This window comes from Prionailurus viverrinus, chromosome D1 (genome assembly GCF_022837055.1).
Source record: "Prionailurus viverrinus isolate Anna chromosome D1, UM_Priviv_1.0, whole genome shotgun sequence".
Classification (NCBI taxonomy): domain Eukaryota; kingdom Metazoa; phylum Chordata; class Mammalia; order Carnivora; family Felidae; genus Prionailurus; species Prionailurus viverrinus.
Genome location: NC_062570.1, coordinates 83,184,294 through 83,199,670, shown reverse-complemented (window position 1 = coordinate 83,199,670; position 15,377 = coordinate 83,184,294). Strand labels below are relative to the sequence as shown.

At 38.0% G+C, this 15,377-nt stretch overlaps 1 protein-coding gene and 1 pseudogene across 10 annotated transcripts in view; one reads left to right on the top strand and one right to left on the bottom strand.

Annotated features, from left to right (window-relative positions):
• METTL15 (methyltransferase like 15) overlaps positions 1 to 15,377 on the bottom strand; it is a 366,039-nt gene that overhangs the window by 125,644 nt on the left and 225,018 nt on the right. For 3 of the 10 annotated variants that reach the window (XR_007156379.1, XR_007156376.1, XR_007156380.1), the window contains one exon: positions 13,279 to 13,507. The exons of the other annotated variants lie outside the window; for them this stretch is intronic. The gene's annotated coding sequence lies outside the window, so the exon portion shown is untranslated. The remainder of the gene's footprint in view (positions 1 to 13,278; positions 13,508 to 15,377) is intronic. 10 annotated transcript variants of the gene reach the window in all.
• On the top strand, positions 6,845 to 7,195 carry LOC125176749 (40S ribosomal protein S26-like; annotated as a pseudogene).

Genomic DNA, 15,377 nt, shown 5'->3' with positions numbered 1-15,377 from the left:
TTTCCCAAAGCTTGGCCAAGACTTTTCTTCAGTTCTGTGCTATCTGTGCTAGTATTTATTTAATATTTTGATTTAAATATACTCTTTTTTTTAGTTAAATGAATATATTTATAAATGAAAGCTTATTTCATCACAATAAATGGAAAACTAGTACCATCTAACCTAAATAGAGGGCAATTTTCAAAGCAAACACAGAAACCATGTTGTCAAATTCTATCTAGATTTATGGCCTTCTAAGTCTAAGTTTCATGCTTCTTTCTTATTGTTAAAAGGGGAAATTATGTAGTATTAGAGAAAAACTAGTACTAAACTAGAATTTCTCTTTGATCCAATCAGAAGAGTTAAAGGGAAATAAAGAAGAGAATAACTTTTATTACTGTATGATTTACTCTTATTTAATGCCCTGTCTGCGCATTACCTAAAATTCATCTTGAGTAATACTGTCCAATAGAAATACAATGCACAGCATAGATAATTTAAAATTTTCTACTAGTCACATTAAAAAAAGAAAAAGAAACAAGAGCTTAATTTCAATATTTTATTTAAACCCAGATATCTAAAATATTATTTCAACATATTTAAAAATATAAAACTTACTGTGTGAGATATCTTACACTTTTTTCTTACAGTCTTTGAATCAGGTATGGATTTTACACTTATAGTACATCTCAATTCACACTAACCACATTTCAAGTGGTCAGTAGTCACATGAGACTAATGTTACAGTAATAGCACAAAAGCCCCACACTGCTTAAGGAAATATAAGCTGGAATCAGGAGGTCTGGGCTCTAGGACCCTTTGTGATTAACATGGTTATGACCCCTGGCAGCCAGTTAACCTTTCTGACCTTCATTTCTGTGCCTCATTCACTGGCTGTCCCTGTGGTTTCAAGCTGTCCTGCTCTTGTCCTGCCATTTGTTTCTTTCCTACTGAAACTTTACCTAAAGCTTCAATCCTACTCTCAGAAATCTCCAAACAACAAGTTGCACCATAACCTTTCAAAGGTACACATTGTTGGTGAATGTTGTCATAGAAGAGCAGATACAGGGATGGTTTAAAATACATAAAAGTTACAGTGCCTTAAAGCAGCCTCAAAAGAAGCAGCAAAGCACATGAAAAATCAGTGTTCTATCAAAAATCATGTTCTATCATTCATTAGTTAACTTATACATCCATTCATTCAACCAACGTCCATTGATCCTGCTCTGTGTCAGGCCCTATGTCAGGTGTTGGACTTAGACAGTTGAATAGGATACAATCTCATCAGTGGTAGGATGGGTTGGGAAGAGTTTGGAGAAACAGTGTGACAAGTACCATTGACTGAACTCAAGTTTCAGAAGCAAAGAAATGGGACTCTAAACCCAATCTAGGGCATCCTGGAGAAGTGGACACTTAAACAATGAATAGGAGGTAGCCAGGCAATAAGCAAGAAGAATGTTTTAGATACAGGAAGCAGCAGGTACAAAGGCCCAAAGGCAAGAGGTGTATCTGGAGAACACCAAGTAATTGTCATCAGATTCAAGGTGGAGATGGTAGTGAGAGATGACAATGTTGAAGTAGTAATTAGGGTATAGATTTGGAAAGGTCCTCAATGACATCTAAGGATTTAGACTTTGTACTGAAATGAAGAGCACTGAAGACTACCAGTTGGTTGCAAAAAAATGTTTATATTTGATGAGTATCTTTCTGTCTGCAGAGTATAGAAGGAATAACAGAGAGCCAAGGAGATTGGTTAGGAGACTGCTTCAGCAATCAAGACTTGAGAGAAGGAAATGCATTGGAGAGACATTTAGTAGGGAGGATCCATGGATTGAATTGACTTGTTGCTGCTGGTGAGGGAAAGGGAAGAGGCAGAAGGAATGATACATGTTTTGGCTTAGTTAGCTAATAGATAATAGTGATATTCTCTAAAATAGGGACAAGAAAAGGGGAAACAACTTTATTGACCTGGAATCTTCCATATTTTGTAGAAGTTCTGGAAACTACTAAAGCAGGCTTGGGTAGGCTTTGGAAAGTTGCATGCACAGGAAGTGGATGCTTATCTTAGGTAGGAGTTATACATGTCTATTTCACATTCACTGGTAAGGAAACAAATGGATCAAAATATACAATAATATGAAGCTTTACTGCATAGTTTAAAATTACAGGGTTTTTTTTTTTTTTCATAGAGACCTTGAATCATGCTGAAAGTAAGATAAAAGATGTTCCAGCAGTAACTTAGCTATCCTAGAAGTATCTTCGTACAAGAGTGATTTGGCCTCTAAAGTTTATGAATTACAAGGGAACAGTGTCTTTTTTTGTTTTTTTCTTTTGTTGCCATTTTTGGTCTCTTTTAGCCAGCCAAGACGAGGATTGAGATCTTCATCAAAGCCAAGTAAGAGCTTCCCTTGGTTCAGGAAGGACCAAGTGCAGGTTTGCTGAGAACTATGAATGCATTCAGCTATTTATTCCCAGGTGTGGCACTGGTTGCCTTGTACGGATTTCACTGGTTCTGCTGTTTACAATTCTCATTGCAAAGACAAAGATTAGAAAAGGACACCAAATAAATGAGACAGCAATCATCAAGACAATTACTCAATAAAAGAACAGAGATAAAAACAGTAGGGTCAACAAAAGGAAAACCATATAAATCACACAAAAGATGAGAGAGAACCAGTGAGTCCTCCTCCAAATCTGGAAAAATGAAGATGATTTTTTTTAAATCCTGATAATTAACTAAAAAAAAAAGATTAAGTAATTACTTCTTCAGGGAGGTAAAAGCCCCCAAAAGGATCCTCCCCAAGCAGATATTCTTAGACAGAAAGCCATAGTCAGCTGATTCTACCTCCAGGCACGTAATAATAATACCAATAAAAATAATGGATTCCCTAATTTAGGTATTTCATTAAATTGAATCATAAATATGGCAGTCTCATGTCCACTTGAAATCAGTCAATTTTTGTCAACATTAAAATGGCAACAGATACCGCTGGGCATGTCATTTATTTATGGGGAACTTTGCCAAATAAAAATCTATTGTTTGCTGTAAGGAAAACTCATTGGCTATTTTTAAAACAGAGATTGGTAATGATTTCCTCTTGACAACTGTTCACACACACTAGTGTGTGCTCATCCTAGTCCAGTGGAAACCTTGCGGTTAAAAAGACTTCAAATAAGTCACTGCTCTCAAGTGTTTTCAATCCTGTTCAATTCAGCGCTGAATGAAGCTGGTTAGGAGGGAAACTGCTTGTCTTTCCAAATTCAGTGTTCCGAAAACACGTTGTTATAGTTAGTGAACACTACATGAGCCATCTAAATTTAGCAAACATTTTCATTCCCTTGCCCAAGCCCACCCACCGCAGTGGATGGAACTTTGATTTCATCCACCCTCATCTGGTTAATGTAAACCCCTTGGGTTCTACAAAGCCTGCTGAGCAAGAAAGCTGAATGCAGAAATGTTAGGAAAATATGTAACCTTTGGACCTAAAGCGGAGTGCAGGGGTGGGGGCAACTAAGACTACATTGACTAATTTCAGTTGGCTTTTAAACTATTCCTCACCTTATCCACATCAGATCTCCTTTGTTTGTCTGGGGAGCACCTGGAAAGATGCCTAATTACGGGAAGCTGGCTTGCTGTTTATCTGAGGAGCTTGCCTTCAGCACTCATGGTGCCTCACCTCTGAGCAAAGGTCAGGTTAGGACATCATAGCTCCCTTCCATGTTGATGACTGTGAGTGCAGTCATGTTTAAAAATTTGTAGGCTTAACATGGAGTCTGGATTACCAAGGTTGAATGGAAGCTGCCTTGTACAGTATAGGACTGCTGTAGGGAAAGAAAACTTGCTCCATACAATGCTATACATAGTAGGTTGTCAATAAATTATGGGTGAATAAATAAATTGTAGCCATCTCTAAGCAAAAGGCCAAATATATGGTCTGAATCAAATCTGCAGAGCAATTTTTCTCAAACTTTACTGCTTAAGTGCAGCAAAGAATGTGAGGAGGTAGAGAAAAAAGAATGATCTAAGATTAGGCAAAAACAGGTCATTGTAGGAATTTCTTTGAAGTCTTAAAAGTTCATGCAAATTTTATACTCCACCCCATAGTAGGATATAAACATTTAGCTTATGGCTTCAGGTACCATGCTGCCAAATAGTGTGGGTAACATGGCAATTTGTCATTCTCTCTGTTATGTTAACTAAAGAAAAGTTTAGAAAAAGACTTTGTGAATGACCTATCTACCTTGAATTTATATATCAAATGTTTGTGTAAATTATATGTAAATCTTTTTAATTTTATTTTTGGAATTTCATTATCAATCAGTAGATGCATTTTGATGTTTTCAAATGATTAGAAACATTTTATACCTTAATATATTGAGGTCTGTATTAGAGGAGAAAAGCAAGTAATGAATACAGTAAGTAACCTTGTATTAACCACTTGGTATGTATCTGTCACTACTACAGTATAGAATTAGCTATTAGAAAAAAATTGCTAACTAATATTCCAACATATGTGCTATGAAGATAAATGATTTAAAAAAAACCCTCTTGACATTTAGATACATTGCTTTATAATAACACCTTCTACAAATACAATGAGGATGCTATCTACAAGTTTTCTTCAGAGAGATGAAAATAAAGTTCCATTTTCCCTTTCTTATAGTAGCTGCTACAAATAAAAGAGAACAAAATTTCCCCACTTTTAATGCATTGAAAATAATCCACACTTACACCATAAGTGCTGAGTTCTTATACTTAGATACTAAGTTCCAGTTGTGAGTTTCAGGCAAGTGTGATAAATACTAAAATAAGCAAATTAGATTCCTATTGTTCACTTGGGTTATGTTTTATTAGTGTTACCCAAACTATATATATATATATATATATATATATATATATATATATATATATACCCAAATATATATATATTTGATCTCCATCCCTGCAGAATTGTCCAAAATCAGGGCCAGGGGCAGACTTTTATATCTCCATGTTGACCAGGGGACATAACCTTAGGTGAAGTAGCTGTCTTCAGGATAAGGCCAATCTCCTCAGGGGCCTCAATCATGAGCTATCAGTCATCAACATAGAGCCAATAGGGGAATTAGTGTTTTAGTCTTAAAGCAGGTTGGATGGGTAATCAGGCCAACATACTACAATGACTACTACAGTAACCTCTGTTCAGTCTCCAGGATCATATAGGAACTCAACTACTTTCTCTTAGAAGGCAGACACAGTATTCTCACTATCCCCGTGCCTTAACACAGTGCTTGACACCTACAAAGTGCTCAGTGAGTTTGTTGACTAGCATTCCCCTGAAAATCAGAGTCAGGCTTGTGCTTCACGTGACACTAAGTTCAAAAGGACAAACAGTCTTGGGTTCCAAATTGTGAAGGCAAAATCAAGTCCCTTTTGAAGTAGAAGGAAATTGTGGGCAAGGATAATTGTCAGATAATGTCAGAGAATGCTGTGTATAAAATATACATGTGGAAGAAACTCTCCTAAATTGATTTCATTATATTTTATTTTAATTATGACTGGTTTATTAGAATCAGCTCACTGCTTCTGCAGATTTCAATAAGTAGTGTGTTTGGTGGGAAGGAATCTGCTAAGATGTAATCTTAAACATGGATTGTTTTGAATAAATGATTTCATTCATTTAGCTTATGCTTAATACATATTCATTTGTGTATCAGGGACCATGATGTGCATATAAAGATAAGTAATGCTTGACTCTTTCATAGTCCTGGGAAGAAACCAGCACAAACTAATGATTATAGGAAATGAAGGTAAGAATTTTGTTGGAAAGGACAGAAGAGCCACTTCCAGAAAACAGCAGCAATGGTGTCATTAAAAAGATGAAGTTTCATTAATGTCTTTATGTGTACACCTCTCTTTCAGTGTAGAATCTAGTTATAAGAAAAATATCTAGGGGCACCTGGGTGGCTCAGTTAAGCATCTGACTTTGGTCAGGTCATGGTCTCACAGTTCGTGAGTTCAACCCCCGCATAGGGCTCTGTGCTGACAGCTGAGAGCCTGAAGCCTGCTTCAGATTCTGTGTCTCCTCTCTCTCTGTCCCTCCCCTGTTCACATTCTGTCTCTCTCCCTCTCAAAAATAAATAAACATTAAAAAAATAAAAGAAAAATATCTAATATCTTCAGTGCATGTGGACCTCCCAGCATAGGAAGATTAGAACTGAGTCCTTAAAACATTCTAGGAATTTTTTAGTATAGAGAATTGTTGTCTTCTGCCATCTCTAAGACCACACTCCTTTTTATAACTTCCATCCCCCCTATTTGTGAGCCACAGTGTGCCAGTGAAACATCAAAAGGAGAACAAAAAGAAAATTAGACCCAAATATGACTGTGATTTTCAGAGCTGTACAAATTGAATAATACCAAAATTCATACAAATTCCTCAACATTTCTGTTGTGGTGAAAGATTTTCTAATTGTTCCTGCTCCTTCCCAACTGCCCTTACAAAGATATATTTTTTGTTGTTGTTAACCATCTGCTAATTAACAGAAATGGAACTCTTATGTGTCATAGAGCCTTGTGACAACCAAATCTAATTGCTCAAGATTGATCTTTCCTTCCTTTATCTCTTTGTCTTCTTTCCTTCTTCCTTCCTTCATTAATCTTTGAGCAAAATATAAAGTACAAGGATAAAAAGGCATGACCCCTACATATACATATATATGCATATTGATACATACATGTATATGATATATATGTATATGTATGCACATACATACAGTGCACACTTGCCATTTTAAATACATATATAGTAGTATGCAGAAGAGGCAGTTACACAATTTGGGAAAGAAATGCATGGAAGGCCTCTCTTGGGTCCTCGTTTCCAAGATGACCAAGAAAAGAAAGAACAATGGTCATGCCAAAAAAGGCCGCGGCCACATGCAGCCTTCTGGCTGCACCAACTGCATCCATTGCGTGCCCAAGGACAACGCCATTAAGAAGTTCGTTATCTGGAACATGGTAGAGGACGTCGCGTGGTCAGGGACATTTCCGAAGCGAGTGTTTTCGACGCCTATGTGCTTCCTAAGCTGTATGCGAAACTACATTACTGGGTGAGTTGTGCCGTTCACAGCAAGATAGTCAGGAACTGCTCTCGTAAAGCACGGGAAGGACGGAACACCGCCACCCTGATTTAGACCTGCGGGTGTTGCCCCACGACCTCCACCAAAGCCCATGTAAAGAGCTAAGTCCTTAAGGATTGAAGAAAAACTGTTCTCTGGAAAAATAAAAGAAAACAGAGATTATACTTAAAAAAAACAAAAAAAAAAAAAAAGAAATTCAAGGAAGGCTTCCCTGAGGATTAACACCTAAGTGATAAATGATGATGTGGTAGTAGCTACCCTTCAAGATGGCCCCCAAATGATCTTCATCTCCTGGTGTTCACATCCTTGTGTAGTGTCTTCCCACAGTGAAGCAGGGCAGACCTGCATGACCAAGAGAGGACTGCAGTAAAAATGTTCTCTAACTTCCAATGCTAGAAAGCAAAAGGCTTTGCACCTTCAGACTTGGTCTCTTGGATTATTTGCTCTAGGAAAGCCAGCCCCCATGCTATGAAGACTCTCAAGCAGCCCTAAGCAGCGGCCCATGTAGAAGGGCCACCTGCCAACAGCCAGCCCCAACGTGCCAGCCATGTGATTGTGCCACTTTGAAAATAATCCTCCAGTACAGTTAAGTCTTCAAATGGCTCCAGCTGACACCTGACAGCAACTCTTGAAAGACCCAACCCACTTCCAAATTCCTGCAGAGACACTCTGAATAATAATAAATATTTATCATTGCTTTAAGTTATTAAGTCTTGGGGCAATATATTACACAATAATAGAAGACTAATATAGTTGGGCAGGCTTAGGCAGGTGAAGGTCATGGGAGTTTGGGGAAGAAGGAAAATGGAAGGTGTTCTATGAAAAACAGAAACAACAAAAGATCTGAATGTCAGGAGCTAAAAATGAAACTCTAGTGCAAGAGAGTTAATCTTAGGATAGAAAAGTTTTTTTGTTGTTGTCGTTGTGGGTTTTTTCTAATGTGGTTGGAGAGGTAGCCAGAGCCAAGACATGAAGTGTTTTATTAGTTAATAAATTTGAAGTGGATCCCAACAAAGATTCTCAACAGTGGACTCTGCGTCTCTAGGTTCAGCTGAATTTACAGAGTTAAAATCTTTGTGGGAATAGCCTTCAAATATGCTTTTTAATAACATCCTCAGCTGATTCTCAAGTCCATGCAAATTTAAAAATGTGGTGACAAATGAAGAGCAATTGACAACTTTTTAAGAAAAAAAGAACTTAGTCAAAACTGAGTTTCAGATGGACCATGGCAGCTATGTGGTGAGTGGCTTGGAGAGGGACAGACTGTTCACTGGCAGGCAGTTAAAACAGTTTTCACAGGGAAAGCTGCTTGCTTTCCAATCAACCTAGCTGAAATCTTATGTCTGATATCTTCTTATTATCCAGGACATCAAATTCAGACCTAATCTGGCCTCTAAAATCTAGCAATAGACCATACTATCTAATAATAGCTAATGTTTAGTGTACATTTATTATCTGCCAGGCATGTTAAGAAGCACTTTTATAACGCATAGAGAAGCTAAGTGAGTAGTTCAAGGTCACAAAGCTGGTAAGTGGCAGAGCCAGGACTCAAACCCAGAGCCAGTGTTCTCACTCAGCGTCTTCTAATGTGGTTCCTGTACTTCACAGTTTGTTATCCTGCAATGGGGTCCCCATGGAACACTTATCTATTTACCTTCAAAAATTTCACATAGCTAGTTGATCTTCACCACTCTGATTTTCTGTATAGCATTTATCCTCCTGACATATTTTCTCTGTTTCTAAAGCAGTGGAGAAAACACCAGCTCTGGAGTCTGTTGTGTTCAAATCCTGCCTTTGATTAATTAGATATATGATCTTAGAGAAGTCTTTTAAACTCACAATTTGTTTTCTCATCTGTAAACTGGTAATTAAAAAAATGTTTATAAGATTATTGTGACAATTGGGTAAGAAAACATTTTTAAAATGCTTAGTATACCTCCTGGCCCATATGAGGTGCTCAATAAATGGTAATTTTCTGTCTCTTTCCTGTCAATGTCTTCTACAGTTCAGAGGTCACAAACTCATGAACTTGAGAGCCATATGCATCTACTAGATACATTTAATTTGGTTGGTATAATGTTTTTTTGATGTGTGTGTTAAAAAATACATAGCATAAAATTTACCATCTTAATCATTTTTAAGTATACAGCACTATAGTGTTAAATATATGTACATTATTGTGAAATAGATCTCTAGAACTTTTTCATCTTGCAAAACTGAAATTCTATATCCATGGAACAACACCCCCTTTTGTCCCTCTCCCTAGCCTCTGGCAACTACCATCCTACTTTGTGTTTTAAAGAGTTTGACTACTTATACAGGTAGAATCATGCAGAGTCTGCCTTTTTGTAACTGGCTTATTTAACTTAGCATAATCTCCTCCAGGTTCATCTATGTTGTAGCATATGCCAGAATTTCCTTCTTTTTAAAGGCAGCATAATATTCCACTGTATGTATATTTCACACTGTTTTTATCCATTCATCTGTCAGTGGGCATTAATGTTGCTTCTGCTTTTTTGAACTTTTAAAATTAATTCTGCAATGAATATGAGTGTGCAGTATCTCTTCAAGGTCCTGTTTCAATTCTCTTAGATATACACCCAGAAGTGGAATTGCTGGATCATACGGTAATTCTATTTTTAATTCTTTGAGGAACTTCCATATTGTTTCCCGTAGGGGCTGAACCATTTTACATTTCTGTTAAAAGTGCATAAGGGTGGGGTGCCTGGGTGGCTCAGTTGGTTAAGTATCTCGGCTCAGGTCATGATCTCAGGGTCATTAGATGGAGCTCCACGTCACGCTCTACACTAAACATGGAGCCTGCTTAAGATTCTCTCTCTTCTGCTCTCTCAGCCCCTCCCCCACTCACTCAGGTGCACACATGGGCAAGTGCTCTCTCTCCCTCCCTCTCTAAATAATAATAATAATAATAATAAAAGTACACAAGGGTCCAATTTCTCTACATCCTCACCAACACTTGTTATTTTCTGTTTTATTTGTTTGTGTGTGTGGGGGGGTGTTTGTTTTGCTTGTTGTTTTGTTTTTATCTCTTTTTGCTAGTGGCCATCTTAATAGGTGTGATGTGATATTATGGTTTTTATTTGCATTTCCATGGTGATTAGTGATGTTGAACATTCTTGTTGGCCATTTGTATATCTTCTTTGGAGAAACTTCTGTTGAAGTTTTTTGTCATTTTTAAATCAGTTTATTTGTTTTGTTATTGAGCTATAGGAGTTCTTTATATATTCTGGATATTAACCTCTTATCAAATATATGGTTTACGAATATTTTCTTTCATTCTGTAAGTTGTCTTTTCATTCTGTTGAGTGTTTCCTTTGTGGTAGTTTTTAAGTTTGATGTAGTACCGTTTGTCTATTTTTTCTATTATTGTTTGTGCTTTTGGTGGGTCATATCCAATAAATCATTCCCAAATCCAATATCATGGAGATTTTCTCCTATGTTTTCTTCTAGGAGGTTTATAGTTTTAGGTCTGACATTCAGGTCTGTCTTAGTTTATTTAGGCTTATTATCACAAATACCATAGACTGGATGACTAATGAACAATAGAAATGTATTCCTTACAGTTTTTTTTAAGAATATACTTAAAAGAATGCTTGTGTGTTTGTTTGTTTGTTTGTTTGTTTGTTTGTTTGTTTATGTCTGAGAGAGAGGGAGAGCACAAGCAGGGTAGGGGCAAAGAGCAAGGGGGGTGTGGGGGACACAGAATCTGAAGCAGCCTCCAGGCTCTGAGCTGTCAGCCCAGAGCCTGACATGGGGCTTGAACCCATGAACTATAAGATTATGACTTAAGCCGAAGTTGGACATCTAACAGACTGAGCCACCAAGCACCCCTATTTCTTACAGTTCTGGGGGTAGAAAGTCCAAAATCAAAACAGAAGCAAATTTGATGTCTAGTAAGAGCCTGCTTTCTGATTATTAGTTGACTATCTTCTTTCTCTGACCTCATATGGCAGAATGGGTGAGGGAGCTCTCTAGAGTTTCTTTTATAAGAGTATTAATCCCATGCATGACGGTCCACCCTCACAACCTAGTCACCTCCCAAAGGTCCCACCTCTAAATATCATCAGATTGGGGGTTAGTTTCCAACATAATTTTGCAGGGACACAAACATTCATTCACTGGGCCCCCAAAATTCATGTCCTTCTCATAGCAAAATACAGTCATTCCATCCCAATATCTCCCAAAGTCTCAACTTATTCCAGCATCAACTCAAAAGTCTAAAATCCAAAGCCTTATCTATATATCATCTAAATTAGATAGAGGTGAGACTTGAGGTATGATTTATCCTGAGGCAATTTCCTCTCCAGCTGTGAACCTGTGAAATTAAACATGTTATGTGCTTCCAAAAGACAATTGGACAGGCATAGAACAGGCATTCCCATTCCAAAAAGGAGAAATAGAAAAGGAGTGACAGGTCCCATGTAAGTCTAAAACGTAACAGGGAAAATTCTATTAGACCTTAAGGCTTAAGAATAATCTCTCTTTAGAGGTGCCTGGGTGGCTCAGTTGGTTAAGCATCTGACTTCTGCTCTGGTCACGATCCTATGGTTCATGGGTTTGAGCCCTGCATCGGGGTCTGTGCTGGCAGCTCAGAGCCTGGAGCCTGCTTTGGATTCTGTCTCCCTCTCTCTCTGCCCCTCCCCCTGCTCATACTCTGTCTCTCTTTCTCAAACATAAATAAACATTTAAAAAATTAAAAAAAAAAAAAAGAACACTCTTTGGCTTGCTATTCTGCCTTCTAGAACCATAGGGCTAACATTGTCACCCCCAAGGCTTAGCAGAACATTCCTATGGCCAGCTCTCTGCTGGGGCCTGCCTCAGTAGTTCTCTCAGAATGAGGTTGAAATCTTATGGTTCCAGGAAGCTCCATCCTTTGAAACCTAGGTAGAGGCAGTCGTGCCCCTTGGGCCTGTGGTGGCAGAGATGGCACCACACAGATGCCACCAAAACTTGCTGCCTGTTCTGCTCTGCACTGGGGCCCAGGGGAGCAGCACTTGTGGTGGCTGAGGAGCATGGTGCTATGGAGCAAAGAGCAGAGCCCTGAATGTGAGGCAGTGCTGGGTAGCAAGCACCAAGGTTCTTCAAGTGCCAGAACCTCTCCTTTGAAACTGTTCTACCCTATGGGCCCTTGCACTCTTCGCCTGTGATGGGAGTGGCAAATATGATGATCTCTGAATTGCCTTTGGGGTCATTCTTCCATGGTCTTATAGAATAGCTCTGCCTCAAGTTAAGTTGGCCCACTTACACTTATTTCATTAAACTATCACATGGCTACACCCTTATTGTTTAATTAAAAAAAAATTTTAATGTTTATTTATCTTTGAGAGACAGAGCATGAACAGAGGAGGGGAGAGCAAGAGACAGACACAGGCTCCAGGCTCTGAGCTGTCAGCACAGAGCCCAATGCGGGGCTTGAACTCACGAACTGTGAGACCATGACCTGAGCTGAAGCCGGACGCTTAACTGACTGAGCCACCCAGGCACCCCATAGTGTTTAATTTTTTTTAATGTTGAAAGGCTTAGAATTTTGTAAATCTTTTAAGTTCTACTTCCCTTTTCCTTAACAGTTCCATCTTTAAGTCACTTTTCTCTTCTCATATTTTCCTATAAGCAGTCAGGATGTGCCAAGCCACACCTTCAACACTTTGCTTAAAAATAGCTTCAGCTAAACATCCAATTTCGTTGCTCAAAAGTTTCACCTTCCACAAAACACTAGAACATGAACACAATTCAGCCAAGTTCTTTGCCACTTTATAATAACAAGGATGACCTTTCCTCCAGTTTCCAATAACATGTTCCTCATTTCCATATGAGATCTCATCAGAATGTCCTTTACCATCCATATTCCTACTAACATTCTTTTTAAAATTATTTAGTATTCTCTAAAAAGACTGAGGCTTTCTCTATAGCTCCTTTCTTTTTCGAGCTATAAATAAAATCACCCTTAACAGTCCGTTTATAACAATGTAGGTTTTTTCTAGCGTGCACCTCAAAACTCTTCCAGCTTTTGCCCATTAACCAGTTCCAAAGCCATTTCCACATTTTTAGGTATTTGTTAAAGTAGCACCCTACTTCTATGTACATATTTCTATTTTAGTCTGTTTGGGATACTATAACAATACCATATACTGGTACAAACAACAAAAATTTATTTCTCACCATTCTGGAGGCTGGGGAGTCTAAGATCAAGGTGCCAGCAGATTTGGTGTCTACTGAAGGTATGCTCCCTGCTTCACAGATGGCTGTCTTCTCACCATGTCCGCACATGTCAAAAGGGGTGAGGAAGCTCTCTATGATGTCTTTTATGAGGGCATTAATCTTTTACATGAGGGCTCCACTTTCATAATCAAATCTTCTCCCAAAGGTCTCATTTCTAAATACCATCACACTGGGAATTAAAGTTCAACATATGAATTTTGGGGAGGACACAAACATTAAATCTATAACAAAGTGTTTAATGTATTTTGAGTTATTTTTCTTTTTTTTTTTGATGGTAGAAAATCAAATTTACTAGTGTATATACAAGGAATCCACATAGATATGGGAATTCCAAAGACAGTCAGGCAACATGTATGTGTGTATACACACACACACACACACACACACATACACATACACATATATATATACATATATATAAATATACATACATATATCTGTAAATATTCATACATATATCTATAAATATACATATATATAGCTATAAATATACATATATATATGTATATATATATATATATCTTAGGGTTTTTTTTATATGGTATAAGATAAAGGTAAATTCACTATTTCCATGGATATTCAGTTTTCCCAACACCATCTGTTGAGACTATCCTTTCCCTGTTGTGTAGATTCAGCAGCACCCTGTTGAAGATCATTTAACCATAGACATCAGGGCTTATTTTGGGGCTGTCTATTCCATTGTTCCATTGGTCTATGTGTCTGTTTTTATGCCAGTGCCATACTATACTTTTTTGATTACTATAACTTTGATTACTGTAACTTTTTAAAATCAGGAAGTATGAGGCCTCCAGCTTTGTTTTTCTTTCTTAAATTTGTTTTGGCTCTTCAGTGTCCTTTCAGATTCCATATGAATTTTAGAACAATTTTTTTCTATTTCTGGAAACAATGCCATTAGAATTTTGAAAGAGATTGCACTGAATCTAAAGATCATGTGGGAAGAATGGACATTTTAACAATATTAGGTCTTCTAATCCATGAACATGGATGTCTTTCATTTATTTGTCTTTTACAATTTTTTTATCATTTTGTAATTTTTAGTGTACAAGTCTTTATTTTCATTATTATCTTGTTATATATTAACTAAGAACTATATTATTTGTAATTCATATAGAGTACCCACTTTTTCCTTTTCTCTTTCCCCACTATTTTATTTAAGGAGTGTTTATGGTGATTAATTTTCTAGTATAGTCTTGAGGCCATAGGATGTCCCAGTGCAGTGTGTCTGAATAAGAGCAAGAATTGACATGCTCAAATGCACAGGTGACCAAAAAGGCCTTCTGCCCTCCAGTCTTTGGAAGCACCAGTGTGTCATTGGCATGACAATAGCTACAGGATCTTAGGCCATGGCTCAGTGTTGCTGCTGAAACTGGGAGGTAAGGTAGGAGGTGAGTACAGGGGCTAAAAGCCCAAAGGGTGCCCATGCTGGGAAGTCTGTTACCCAGCCTGTGTGTCTCAGCAGCTACAAGTCTGGAAACCATGGGCCTTTGCTGTCTGGATCCCTTATTGGGTTCTGAGATGAAACCAGTGTGAGGTTTGGGAAAAGCCACTATGGTTCAAGCCAGTGACAGGCATGAGGCTTTGCCAGAACCCCAGGCATCCTTCCAGAGTTGCCCACATCAGAATTTCAGGCAGCCAGAGTCAGGGTGGTGGGCCTCCATGAATGCCATACTTCCTGATCTCCTGTCCATTGTTCCAGCTTTGATCTCTCAAGAGATTAAATTATTAATCAAGAGATTAAATTATTAAATGTCTTTCTGCCTTAAATTTCTCAAGTGGTTTTGATTTCCTGACCAAACCCTGTGAAATAAACTGATGCTGACCCGGGTAGAGACAGCTTCCAGTCCCCTCCTCAGTGAACACAACCCCACATTACTGTCAAGGGGAGACAGAGACCCTCTTGAGCTGCATTTCAAGAAGAGGCAGAAAATGAAAACTCTATGTGATGGTAAAGAAGGATATGAAAGACCACCCTGGAATGAGTGTCTCTTCCTCTTCCCATCCAGAGGTCACAGAAAACT